The sequence below is a fragment of the Emydura macquarii genome, unplaced genomic scaffold, assembly GCF_026122565.2.
Source record: "Emydura macquarii macquarii isolate MOO-44397 ecotype Brisbane River unplaced genomic scaffold, CSIRO-AGI_Emac_v2 contig_1644, whole genome shotgun sequence".
Taxonomy (NCBI): Eukaryota; Metazoa; Chordata; order Testudines; family Chelidae; genus Emydura; species Emydura macquarii.
The window spans coordinates 5219034-5233226 of record NW_027131781.1 but is presented as its reverse complement, the minus strand read 5'-3'; positions in this window follow the sequence as shown (position 1 = coordinate 5233226).

The window sequence follows — 14193 nt, the reverse complement described above, 5'->3', positions numbered from 1 at the left end:
GCTTATATTCTGCCATCCACCATACTTTTCTTGGAGCACCTGTATATGTAATAATTACAAGAATTAATAGATATGAATCTTAACATTCAATATGCCATTATCCATATCTCCATTAGCTAGACAGATGTGCACTTAATGTGATTTAGTGAAACTGAATAAGGAGTTTGAATGAGGCATTATTCAATGACTCAATGGGACTGCAACAGCGCTTAAGTATGTACAGTGATAGCTGAGAGCAATTACTGATAACTTGAAAGCATGCTGGAATTTTTAAAATGTTTTCTTAAAATGATCCAGATGGTGTTTATATTTACAAAGAAGTTACCTACCAGAAATACTAGCTTAGATAACATAAATTGAAATATTCTCAGACCTGTGGAAGATCCCAGTAGTAGAGGGTCACAATGGGGATAATCTTGTTCTCCAAAAGACTATTAATTGTATCATTATAGAATTTTATTCCCTTTTCATTCACCTGTTCTTCTGTGGAAACAAATGTTGAAGAGAATTAATTGTTTTTACATTATTTCGATGTTAATCATTGGAAAATGTTTTTGTAAATGATGTAAGCTCTTTATATGTATTACACTGGTGTATATATACACAGGTGTATAGGCACCTCTGTGCCATGGAAATGGGTGACACTGTAAGGACCCTGATAGAGAAGTGGATATCTATTTAACAGTAATATGTAACAAATATACCACATCATGGTTAAGGTATTCTCAAATGTAGCAAAGTTGTTTTGCCTATATGTGCTTTTAGGTTTATAGTTAAATGGTTATGCTTACTTATAATACCAGTGGGCATAATTCGAGGCCATGAAATAGAAAGCAGGTAGTGATTAACTTTCAACTCCTTCAGTAACTGAATATCGTCCTGCAAAAAGAAAATCCAATTAAAATATTACTCACTAATCCCCATAGACTAACTCTTTAGATCATTAATCTGCAAATTAAAGCAATTTTAACAAAAGACTTCTGAGTTGAAATATGAAAGAAGAGAGGGTTGCACAAAAACAGTAAGTTCCGCCAGTTATTTTTTGTTTCTCCTTTTAAAAAATGACTGTTTGCAGAAGCTGGTAGGGAATGAGTTTGTTAAAGTACAAAGAAGTTTTAAGATTATGTATTTTACCTCAGTCTATTGCCATGGAAATTGTGAATGTGATGTTAAATCCAGAATTCATTGACTTTGTGGCGGAATCAAGCAGGGAAAGAAAATGGATTGTGAAGGAATACGTTTTCTTACAAAGTGTGCCTAGCATCATTTTAAAATATTTTTAACTGACCCTGTCTTTCAAACTAAATAAATAAATAAATAAAATAGTGAGGGTTCTGGATAAGAGCAACCAATCCTGGTTCATGTACCTTAGGCTCTGTCCAGGCCGGAACCCATGCCCATGAGATGTAAGTGTAGGCTAAAGTGGGGCTGTTACTTTCAGTGTTTGTGTAATTGCTGCAAAGGAGTCAACGTTCAGCCCTGGACCTCTGCTCATGTCACCTCCTCTTTCATACATACTGCTTCTACATTTTTTTCATGTCTAAACAGCTATTTGCAATGCAGTGAAATAGTTGGGTATCCAACTTCTTGATTTGCATGGGCACAAATGGGATTTGAGGACACCCATATTTATGATTACTGCCTGGAGTTTGTCTGCAAAATTAGACTGAAAAATTTGGTCCCAAACATATTAACTTTTTGCTAGAACAAATTCATGCTGGAACTCTTGAATATAAGGATTTTATACAGGGTCATTTGCAAATAAATCACCCATGCTGCTAGTCTCCCAGTTTTGTACACAAGGTGCTGTTAATTTGGAATCTCTCTGAACTTTCTAGGATTGTCATATTCTGCAACTCACACTTGACTCTCAGATCTGCTACACGGACATTTGTGGTAAACTCGTCAAGTCAAATTTCTGACCTTTTTATCTACTTGATGCACAAACTTTCAGGAAACTTGCATATAGTGTTCTTATTTTAAAATACTTTTTCTAATGGTTCCATTTAGATTGAATCTAATCTCTCTTTCTAATGGTAGAAAAATACCAAAATGGTTCAACATATCTGTAATAAAGGGCAGGGCCTGTTTCACTATCCGCTGGTATAGGAATTTAATATAAAGATTTCAAATATGAGATTGTAGAGACTGACTGAACTTTGTTTCCAGATTAGACTCTAGTACATCCTGACTGCAAACAGTTAAATTACTACTTTCCAAAATCCTGATCACTAGATTTTTAACTCTAGAGCTATTTTCTAACATTTTGATTTTCCTTACTAAGTGCCCTAGTTCCTGCCCATAACATTTTGCGCTTCTATTTGTACAATTCACATGAACTTCCCATTAGCAGGCAATAAAAAGACCTTCAAAAAGACTTTTACCTCTAAATAAGAAATAGTACAGTCAATTTTTCCTTTGATACATTTTCCTATAGGTTTTTGTAGTGGGGAAAAAAAGAGCAGGGCCCATTACCCTACTGGCTGCCTGAGATAAATTGAACTGCAGACACCTTCACTGCATCTCAGACTGTTGAGTAAAATCTGGGGCAAGTAAATCGCTAATCAGACAGGCACCCTGATTGCTCAGCCCCAACTCTTGACTGGAATTGCTCGTCACTTTTCTCCAGAGCAAAATGGCAGGCAAACCAAAAATTTGCAAAGGGAGACCAAAGTACTGCTTGCCTTTTCAGTCAACAGCCTTCATTAAACCGCCAATAGAAAAGCGAAGGTCCAGCCACCAGAACAAGAAAAGTAATTTACTAGCTGCAGGGCTGCTGTTAAAAAGCATCCAGCAGCTGAATTCAGAAAGCAGTATTACCAGCATTCACATGTTATCTCAAACTGGAACCAGCTCCACAATGAAAACCAGCAACTTACTGGACTCTGATTCTTCTAACCATACATATGCTCAGATATGCAACATGGGCATACATCTTAATGCTATAAAATGTGCCTGCAATTTTTTTTAGGCATGAAGTTGGAGGCAGAGCTGAGATTCTTAGGTTCTTTAAAAATCAGGGCTGTGAATACTAGAGAGTACATATATTAATATAACTGGCATTACATAATATAATGTGCATTACATAAAATAATGTGAATTACGTAAAAAGATGGGTGGGGGAAGCTCAAATGTTAGAGGAATAGTTGAATATTTAGTATAAATAGCATCTAGAGCCTCATAATTTTCCATAAAGTTATAAATGGGAGTTATATGGTACATATTACAATTTCATAATTGTTGGGAGTTGTTTTAGATGCAATATTTCTATTTAGCAAGAGAGGGAAAGAATGGTCCAGTTGTTAGGGGCATGAGCCTGGAACTCAGGAGACCTGGGTTCAGTTCTTTGCTCTGCCACAGACTTCCTGTTTGATGTTGGGTAAATCACTTAGGGCTTTTCAAAAGCATCTCGGCCCCTAAAACCTATTGATGGGTTGGAAAATCCCACTAGGTTTCTAAATCCCTTTAAAAATCTGGCCTTGCTCACTCTCTCTCTGCACTATCCTACCTCACAAGGGTGTGGGTGAAAATGAGTACATTACAGATTGTGAGATGCTCAGAGATTATGGTAACTTGGACTATATAATTACCTAAAATATAGAGAGAAACCAGTTCCTTCTCCTTTATGACACAGGAGTTAATCTAGCCTTAGATTGGAAATAACCCCAGAGCTGTGTGAGGTTGTGAGGGAAAAGGTCTATCTAGGTGTTTATATTATTCTCATCACTGTGGTATCTGAGGAATAGACACATGGGAAATTGACCAGCTAATTTAGTTCCCCTCCCAGTAAGCAGCTTCAAGACTCCCAGGGGTAGAGCTAATTTTTTGCATTTGTTTCTCTTTTTGCTGGCAGTGTCTAGAAGGCCCCAGTTAATTTCATTTTAAACTGTGCAGAGACCTGTATTTTTCACAGTCCTCTCAGTGTTAAGAATGTTCTTTGCTGTAGGAGGGACAACAGGCTCATGACTCTGGTATTCACATGTACCTGATGGATGAGCTGCATTTCAGATGTATGTGGCTATCAGTTTTAGGTAATTGGCATATTCTGCTGCTGCGTTAGGCCTAGATTGTGCCCCCTGAGGAGGGGCTGAATTCAGGACAGGACCGTGGGGGACACATCAAGGATCATCAATCACTGAAGAAATGAGAACACAGTCTGGAGAGACTACCCCAAAGGTTCTGGAGGCAGCCATGGCACTGCTCTGCTTGGGGGCTGGAAAGGACCGCTGAGGTCACAGATCCACAAGTCCTTGTGGCAGTCATTTCTGGTCATAGGGGAAGGGAGACCAATGCATAGCCTGTAGTCCTGCAGCCATGGGGAATCCCAGGAGCAGAAGATATCCTCCTGTAGATTGGGATTTACTGTAGAAGAGCATGCATGACCTGACAGCATTTTAACAGCTTGTCAGTTCATCTTAAATTCCAGTGAAAAAATGCATGTGTTTGGACTTAAACATTCCTCTGCAATTTCTGAGCTGCAGTTTTGTGCTGGTGTAGGACAGCCAGATAGTGAAACTGACTAGAGACCATTTTCATTTTCCCAAGCTAGGTGACCTGGAAAAAAGTCAACACACAACAGAAATGAATAAATGTGTAAACTTTTAATCTGATTTCTTGCAACAAAATTTTTTTTCTTTAGAAACAGTGGACCTGATCCTGCAAACCTTTACTTGCATGAGGAAAATCAATGAGGTCTCGAAATCTCTCTAGAATTTCCCATTGTGAGTCAGTAAGGTTTTGATTATTTATTTTCCTATGACATTACATCTGAACCCTCCACTTACTCCTAGACTTTCAAGTTTAGTCAGCCCTGCTAAGTAATGGAGTAATAGCAATTTCACCTGAATTCCAGTCCCTGCAAGGCTAGCTCAGCATAGAACAATCATTTGGAATCCCTCTTGCTGTGTGTTTTTCTTTTCACTGGGGCGGCAATTTTTAAAAATCATCCTTGACCCCTTGAAGAGTGGACGCTTACTGTTATAGTAAACAGTCCTGAGTTTAACAGCGTGGTGTAGGAATCTAGCTTCAGACTTCAAAAGCAGCATCTGTCATCTTTGCAGTTAATTCAGTTGTGATTAATTAATTCAGTATTTTTTCTATATTATGGATATTTCCTTTGTTTTAATCATACCTTAACTTTGTAGTAGCCTTCACATGATGAATCTGCCGTTTCATTCATAAACACTTTCCCTTTCTTGTGAGTAAAAGCATCCCAGATACTTGGTCCTTTGCCATCCTTGTCCCAGGCTCCTTCAGTCTGGTAAGCAGAACTGCCGACACCCCATAAAAATCCTAAAGGTAACAAAAAGTAAATACACTGATGACAATCTGGAGACTAAATCTCAGAATTGTCTTTAAGGACTAAATTTTCGTATGTGGAAGTAACTGGGATGCCCTTAGAACATTGCATCTGAGTGTGCAAAGTGAGTGGCTTTGTGCCTAATTAAACACTTTACACACACACACACACACACACACACAATTTTTTGCACATGCAATAGTAAACTTTTTAGGTGCATTAATGGAGGATGGTTGAAAATTGGGCCCTAGTACGTAAGATACCAGTTTTCCTATATACCAAAAAAGGTTTAAATATAATGGGCCTGAGTCTCATAAGATCCTTTTTATCTCTTAAATTGTGTATAAACCTATGAGAGGGCTCTTTATATTGGCAGTGATATATAAAAGGGCATTACTGTAAAACAGAATCCAGCTCCTAATCTTTTTTTACATACAATATTTTTCTATGAGTTTTTTGGTGAAAACCTGTTTATTATTTTTCCATAAAATATAACAAAGAGGCCATTCTGTGGCAGGGATGCTAATCTTGTTCTTTCAGTGTCTTTCAGTAAGATGCAATTAATCCATATTCACCAATTTCTTTAAAACACAAACATGAAGACAAAATCTGTGCCTAGATTTTTTTTGTTTTTAAAAGCATTGTTTAGACTGAATAAAAAGCTGTGCGTATATTTGACAGAAGGGGTGGTAGTTCATGGACCAACTTTTGATGGTGAATCAGTTTTGATTAACTGCTTGAAACAAACCCCCCAAAATGATTTCATTCAAATTACATAAGAACAACCATACTGGGTCAGACAGATTGTCTATCTAGCCCAGTATCCTGTCTCTGACAGGGGCTAGTGTTAGATGCTTCAGAGGAAATTAATAGAATGGCATTTTTAAGTGATTCATCTTCTGTCCTCCAGTCCCAGGTTCTGGCACTTGGAGGTTTAGGCACACGTGGAATGTCAGGTTGCATCCCTGACCTCCTTGGCTAATAGCCATTGATGGTCTTATCATCCATGAACTTATCTAATTCTTTTTTTAACCTAATTATACTTTTGGCCTTCACAACATTCCCTGGCAATGAGTTCCACAGGTTAACTGTGTGTTGTGTGAAGAAGTACTTCCTTTTGTTTGTTTTAAACCTGCTTCCTATTAATTTAATTGAGTAACCACTAGTTTTTGTGTTATGTGATGGTGTAAATAACACTTCCTTGTTTACTTTCTCCACACCAGTCATGATTTTATAGACCTCTATCATATCCTCCCTCAGCCAGTCTCTCTTCTAAGTTGAACAGTCCCAATCTTTTGAATCTCTTTCATATGGAAATTGTTCCATACCTCTACTCATTTTTGTTGCCCTTCTCTGCACTTTTCCAATTCCAATCTTTCTTTTTTGAGATGCGGTAACCAAAACTGCATGCCGTATTCAAGGTGTGGGCGTACTATCAATTTATCTAGTGTCATTATATTATCTATCCCTTTCCTCATGTTTCCTACCATTAACTTTTTTGACTGCTGCTGCTCATTGTGCAGATGGTTTCAGTGAGCTATCTAGGATGACGCCAAGATTTCCTGAGCGGTAACAGCTAATTTAGACCCCATCATTTTGTACATATAGATGGGATTATTTTTTCCAAAGTGCCATTGTGTTGCCCAGTCACCCAGGTTTGTGAGATTTCTTTGTAACTCTTCGCAGCTTTGGACTTAACGATCATGAATAATTTTGTATCATCTGCAAATTTTGCCACCTCACTATATACCCCATTTTCCAAATCATTTATGAATATGTTGAATAGCAGAAATCCCAGTACAGATCCCTGGGAGACCTTGCTATTTACCTCTCTCCATTGTGAAAATTGGCCATTTATTCCTACCCTTTGTTTCCTATCTTTTAGCTGGTTACTGATCCATGGGAGGATCTTTCCTCTTCTTCCATGATTTCTTAGTTTGCTAAGAGCCTTTGGTGAGGGACCTTGTTATTTAGTTCATATTCATTTAGTTAAATTGGGTTTGTAAGAGAGCATTTGGAAAGAGGGTATTTTTTCATGTGTAGCTCTGCATTTCCAAATTCATTGCAAATAATTAATAAAAAATTATAAGACTTTAGAACCAGGTTCACTTGTACCTTGTTTGGTTATTTACACCACAGGAAATTGTGCATGTAAACACTTATCAAATCAGAGTGCTAGCATTTTACACCCAGTTTGTTCTAGTGTAAATGGCCACACACAATACATAGCAAAGGGGAACCTATAATCCCATACCTGGGTGTAACGGAGTGTGTTAAATGTGCATTCTACAAGAGGCTCTGGTGAGGCTGGAGTGTCACTTCAGTCTGTTCTCTGTGCTCTGAATAACTTTATATTATGCATATAATCTCTCTTCATAAGAAGGATCTTTTACCAACTTTCTTGTGCTAAACATGAATGGGTCTAGAATATTATAAAACCACAGACAGATATAGATTAAAAGTACCAGTTGGAAAAGTGCCATAATAGAAGGAGCCAGGATTATTCTTTGTCCATTGGAAATCCTCAGCTGTATTCAGACGCAACACCAACACAAGCACATACCACACTCTCAAAGCGTATGTCTTCATCACTACTAGTTTCTGCACTGCAAAATGTCCACTTCAAAACCCCACCTGATAAAACAGAAGCATCATTGATGAGTGTTGCATCTCATTCAGACAGAAGCGTATTGTCATTGCGGAAAGAGAACTCTGATTCAGAATCAGCAGGTTCAGGGGCTTTTAGGGCAGGTACAAGGTAGGTGGAAGATTAATTTAACCTTCTGTCAGAGTTCTGAAGGCGAAAAAAGGGCTGAATGCAAAAAACCCTTGCCATCAGAGTTACTCCCTGGGGGGAGGGGGGAGGGGAGTCTCTTTGTTGACAACTCTTTTGGTTTGGATTTCAAATTTTCTCTGCCACATCTGTAACCCATATCCTGCACATTGTGCTGCTAGTGCATGTTAGCCAGAAGGTGAAACTCATTAGACTAGCATTGTCAACACCGGATAAAATATGTAACAGAAACAAACTTCATAAGATTTTTAGATTTTCAGTTGTTGCAGTTGTAATAATCTCAGCTCTTTCCTTGACAGCGTCCCTTTAAACACATTCCAGCCCTGATTTAAAAGAGTAGTATTTATATCTTGAAGTTATTTGTAACAGAGATTCTTGGCTGCAGAATCAGGCTATCCTATAGGGGTGCTCAGTTTTGTCAATTATAATAAAGGTTGCAAAACTGCTTGTTGCAACTTCATCTCACAAACTCTTAATTTTTTCTAAAAGGTCACCTCTTACATGCCTTTTTCTCCCCGATTGTGAATTTTTTGGGAGACTTTGGGGAAAATCCCTTGAGTTGTTTGAGTTTGAGGAGGATAAATATATTTTCAAATAAAAAAAAATCTAATCGCACTTTTGTATAAAAAGCTATAGTTTTTTAAAAAAAAATCTGAGTCTTTGGAAGGTGAATCCTGGCATGAAGACAGCCTTCAGAGGGATAATGCTTCTGTTTTCTTAAAAGTTGATGGTGCACATTTGAAGTGTCACTGCACACTCATGAGCAGCTTGGAAGGTGTGCACTTCTCAGAACTTGACATAAACATTCACAACCTGAAAACTACTGAAACAATTTTTTCCAAATATGGCTTGTGTTGCAGAACTCAGTGAGAACTAAATATCAAGTAAATTTGAAGAAAACTGGGTAAATTTAAAGTTATGAATATTTAAGATTTGCAAGCCCTGGAATGCTACTCAGTTTATGCACTCAGAGAAAGAAATATGGCACAGCGATAGACATGCAGCTTTAGCCAAGTAACTTTTTTTTTTTTTTTTTTTACTGGTGGGGATGAGATAATGTGTGCTGAAAGAGTGGCCACAGCTACTCTACATCACTAATTTGGGATTTTAGGGCCACTGGATCAAGGCTAAGCCTAGCCAGCCTGAACACCTCTTCTGCAGCAGGTGGGGAATGCAAGATGTCTTTTGCATGGCCCCTTTGCCTGTGGATTCCTTTCACATAGCCTTCCGAGCCAGGGCATAGGTGCTGCAATCAGATGATGTAGGATGGGTCATCTCCCCAAGGGGAAATGGCACTTGAAATGCTCTTTTGTCCTTTCATATTTGAGAGATTTTAGTACTGGGAACAATCGGGTACACTGATCACTCTTCTGAGCAACAAGAATTTACTTCTGACTAACTTTCTATGGTGGTTCTGCAGTATCTCTTTCCACCTGCAAATCTAGGACCTGATCCAAAGCTCAGTAGAAATCTTTCCATTGACTCCACTGGGCTTTGGTTCAAGCCACTAGTGACCCCATTATACTATGACCGCAAACTCCTATTTAGCACTTGTGGCTATTTACCAATAGGATCTTGATAAAGATCAAAGGAATGAGTTAGGCTAGTTAAAAAGGTAAAGAAAATATTCTTCAGTGCACCTCAGAGAACTCAGAGGTTTGGAACCATTGCATTTCTCCTAATTAAACAGAGGAACTGCACAGCTAGTTTTGGAAAATGTATCCGGTTCTACATTAAAAGATTGTAAACAATGCCTAAAAGAATCTTCAACCCTGCGTTTCTAATGTGAAAATAAAACACTGGAAAGAATGCTCTGAACAGCATGGGCTTTGCCCGTTGGGGACTACTTCTGTTTTGCAGCAGCTTGTGGAGTGAAGCAGGAGACTCACATTTGGGGGATTAATCTTGCTTCAGGGATGGAAAAGGCCAAACACATTGTGAAGTTAATATAGTATATTGATGAGGAGGCTGCAAGGGGCATAAGTACACCAGCCAGTCCACAACAGGGCTTTTAAGGCCACCTGTGAGAAGATCACTTACTCCATTCTGTCAGTCAGAGGATATATTTGCATCAAGTGTATGTTTGTTTATGTGATTCAGCTAGCTCTCTCTCTATAAATAAATACATGCATGGATTCAGTAATGGTTGTAACATACCAATTTGTGAATGTGCATGTATTAATTCTATACATTGACAGTAAAATATTGCTCTTGAGCCCAGTCACTGTTTCTTGCAGTGTCTCCTTGGATTTTTGTTAGAGTTGACTGAGAAGTATTGTGAGGAAGCAGCAAGAGAATTGTGGAGCATGTGTGATGTCAGGAAGGTTATTGCCCTCTATAATTGAGGTATTGGACCCTTGCATTGATGTAGGGGAATAGATTGTGCTGTCATAGGGAAGTTGGCTGTTTGGGGTCCAGCTAGTGGTTTGGGTTGCATATAATGGCGTCATAGATTTGTAATTAGCTGATTCTTATTTTGGGCTAATAATTAACATGGAGCTAAGGACAGGCACTAAATCAAAATCAATACAGTTTTCTTTTGGTCAGGTGACCATATCAAAGCCAGTTACAATGATTCAAAAACTCCATAACATTATAAAATAAACACATCACTCAATATCATATACAAGAAATACATTTTTAGACCAACATTTGTGATTTCACAACATCCTTCCTGTACTGAATCAATTATCTTTTATATAGAAGTAAGTGCCTGTTAGAGCTGCTTATTCTATTTTTCTAATATAGGCTTTTCCAATTACAGCAAAACAAGCAACTATTTTATCAATACCAAGCTATAAGTAATAAATCTGTTTAGTTTAGATGATACCATTATTTTTAATTCCTAAAATATTCATCTATTTCCTGTACTGCAGGCTTGTAAATATTATCTTCTAGCTTGTGTAGCGTGCACAAGCTGGGACACCCTATCTAGATAAACCCCTGCACTGCATTACTTTTTTACTGTTTCTGACTTACCTGTCACTCTTCCTTGCCCATATGTTCTGACTGGGAGACTCCTCCAAACTGCCAGAAATTTACCAGAGCATTTAGATTTACCAGAGCATTTAGATTTAATTTACCTTTACAGAATAATCACACAGAATTCATCCAACTGTCACAAAACCCTAGGAGAAACGTCTAGTTGAAAACAGTGTTCTGTTGATTTAAACCCCACAACAAAACAGAACAATCCTTCTCTATTCAAAGGCAATGATGCAGGAAAAGATTTAGCTTAACCAGACAAATCTTTTTGCAAAGGAGATTTTTACTTTGTAAGCAAAGTTAATTTTATTAGAATGATCACCATCTAACTGTGCATGTCCCTGAGTTGGGGAGACCTATGCAAGCATCTTTATCCGGAACTATATTTGGTATCTGACTAAGCTTTTTATGTGGCTATGTTTTTCCTTTCATACTGAATCATTTTGGTCCAAGAATTTCAGTGTGCAGTCTTAAGAGCATATATACTTTACTTTTTTCCCCTTGCTGCTGAATAGACCTGGGTTCTATTCCTGGCTCTGTCACTGATCTGCTGGATAAGGTTGAGGAAGTCACTTCATGTCTCTGTGACTCAGTTTTCCCATCTGTAAAATGGGGTTAATGATATTGATCTCCTTTGTAAAGCACTTTGAGATCTACTGATGAAAAGTGCTATGTAAGAGCTAGGTATTATGTCATTAGAAATCTTCCTATCTTATTTGATAATATGCTTAGAAGCAGGATGCCTTCTGCTGTCATTGGAGCCCACTGAAACTAATGGAAATTTAGGTGGCTGTGCAGATCTCAGTCTCAATTCTCAAGGTCCAAATGCTGGCTTGCTCCATCCATGTGTACAATAGAAGAGTAGATCCTGCTTACAACTGCTGAGCCTTTCTAGCTCCCATTGTGCTAGGGGCTGTACAAACACACAGAGAGAGATAGTCCTTGCCCCAACAATTTAACAATCTAAAAAGACAAGACAGAAACAGGGTGGGTGGGGCAGAGGTTGCTCAAGACAATCACCTGTCCTAAGCAGAACTTCAATGCAGCGCCCCTCTCCTACCCCCCAGAACAGAGGTTCTCTCAGGGGAGCCCATCAGACTTTCAGGGAGGAATGTGGTGAGCTTTCTGATGGTTTGGTGGTTATGGTAGAAGTGGGGTGGGGGCTGGCCACCCCTCTCTCATGATGGGGTGGGGGTAGAAGCCAGACCACATTTGAATGAGTATCATTGCAGTCTGGCACTCCACAGCGCTGCTCAGGTTTGGCTCCTGCTATCCTAGGCAGAATCTGCCTGCCCTAGGCAGCTGTCTAGTTTGCCTATAGCTACAGTGTCCCCTGGGGAGGGAAAACTGACTTACCCAAAGTCTCACAACAGGTCAGTGGCAGAACTGGGACTAGAGCTAATTTCTCCTGACTCCTAGTTGAGTGCCTAGACTATAGCTGAACTGATGTCTCTGGAGGTTTGTGTAGTCTGTAGAATGTTTTCCTTAGGGGTGGGCAAAAAGGCGTGTGCAGGGATGACTAGAATCACAATAGAGATGAAGACACTATGGATCTTAATACTGCTCACTGGAAATAGAGGATTCCCTGCTGTTCACTCCTGCAAAGCCTCAAGTTTCTGAAAATGTCATCAATGCATTTGCCTGGCCACCCTATGTATGTGCCCCGGATCCTGCCCCAGTGACTCTAAGGGTACGTCTACCTTGCAGCCAAGGGAGTAATTTCTGGCTCAGGTAGACGTACCCTAAGGCTGCATCACCACTGAGCGATTTCCCTTTCTTTGGGGTTGGGAATCCCTGCTGTTTAAATCCCACAATGATCTCTGGCATGTTGGCTGTCTTCATCACATGCAACACACTGCTTTTTCCATGCACACCTCCATGACAACAGCACCCGCTGTGGACTTCCTGACCACAAGCTGGTGCCCAAATGACTAGTACCTCTCTGGGGGAGCCAATGTCAACAAGGCAAACACTGCTTTCCTTTCCATAGGGAGCAGTGATCTCATCCTGAAGGCCTGGCAGTGCAGCATCAAGGGAAGCTCACCTCGTGTGTACTATTAAGGCTCCTTTCTCATTCGAAAGCTATGCAGCCCCCGAAGCTCATCCCAGGATTTGAAAACAAATTGGTCCTGTGGTCTGTGGTTTTGGTTCCCACCCAAAAGCAGCACTCTACCTCAGTAAACATCACACTGCGGGACAGCTTCTCAGGAGGTGAGCAAAACCTCTGTTAGCTTGTGGTCTTTGTCTCCAGCTGTCCACAGGCACAGCCTCACCACAGCTTCCTCAGATCCCTCCTGGCTCTTCTCAAAAGAAACCTTTCTTGCTGAGTAAGGACAAAGAGGGGAGCAACTGTCCTGCTGTCCTCTCAAGTAAAGGTCTTGAAAATGGTACCAGCACCCAGGGACAAATGGGAGCTTCCTCCCATTCTCTCACAACTCCCTTGGGATCCCTGAAGGATCAAAGAAGGCCTTTTGAGTTCTTCCACAAACCACTGTATCAGAGAGCTCTGCTGGTAACGGAGGGGTAGGTATGCAGGTAAGGCAATCACTGGTGACCTCTGTTTATTACACTGGTCATAACTATCTGACTATTACCTTGTGTTCCCCTGTTTGGCTGAATCCTTTTGTCTTCTATTTAGATTGTGAGTGAAGTAGAGCAGAGGTGGTCTTTTCATTATATTTGTGTGCAGTGTCTAGAACAATAATACCTGGCCCCTATGTAGCACTTTTTTATCAGTAGATCGCTTAGCACTTTAATAAGGGAGGTCAACATTATTATCCCCATTTTACAGACAGGGAAACTGAGGCCCACAGAGGGGAAGTGATTGGCCCAAGATCTCCCAGCAGGCCAGCAGCAGAGCCAGGAATAGAACCCAGATGTGTTAAATCCCAGTCCAGTGCTCTATCCCCTAGGACATGCTACCTCTTTAATGGTACCTGAATCTTGACTGAGGTGTCTAGGTGCTACTCGGATGCAAATTAATAATAATAATTAGTAATAAAGTGTAGCACCAGGGTAAAACTGCAACCAAAATATCCTGGCTGTCACTGGTTCACTTTCCAGTGGATCAGTTCTGTAGTGTATAAATTGTGCCAGATGACATAACCCCAATGCC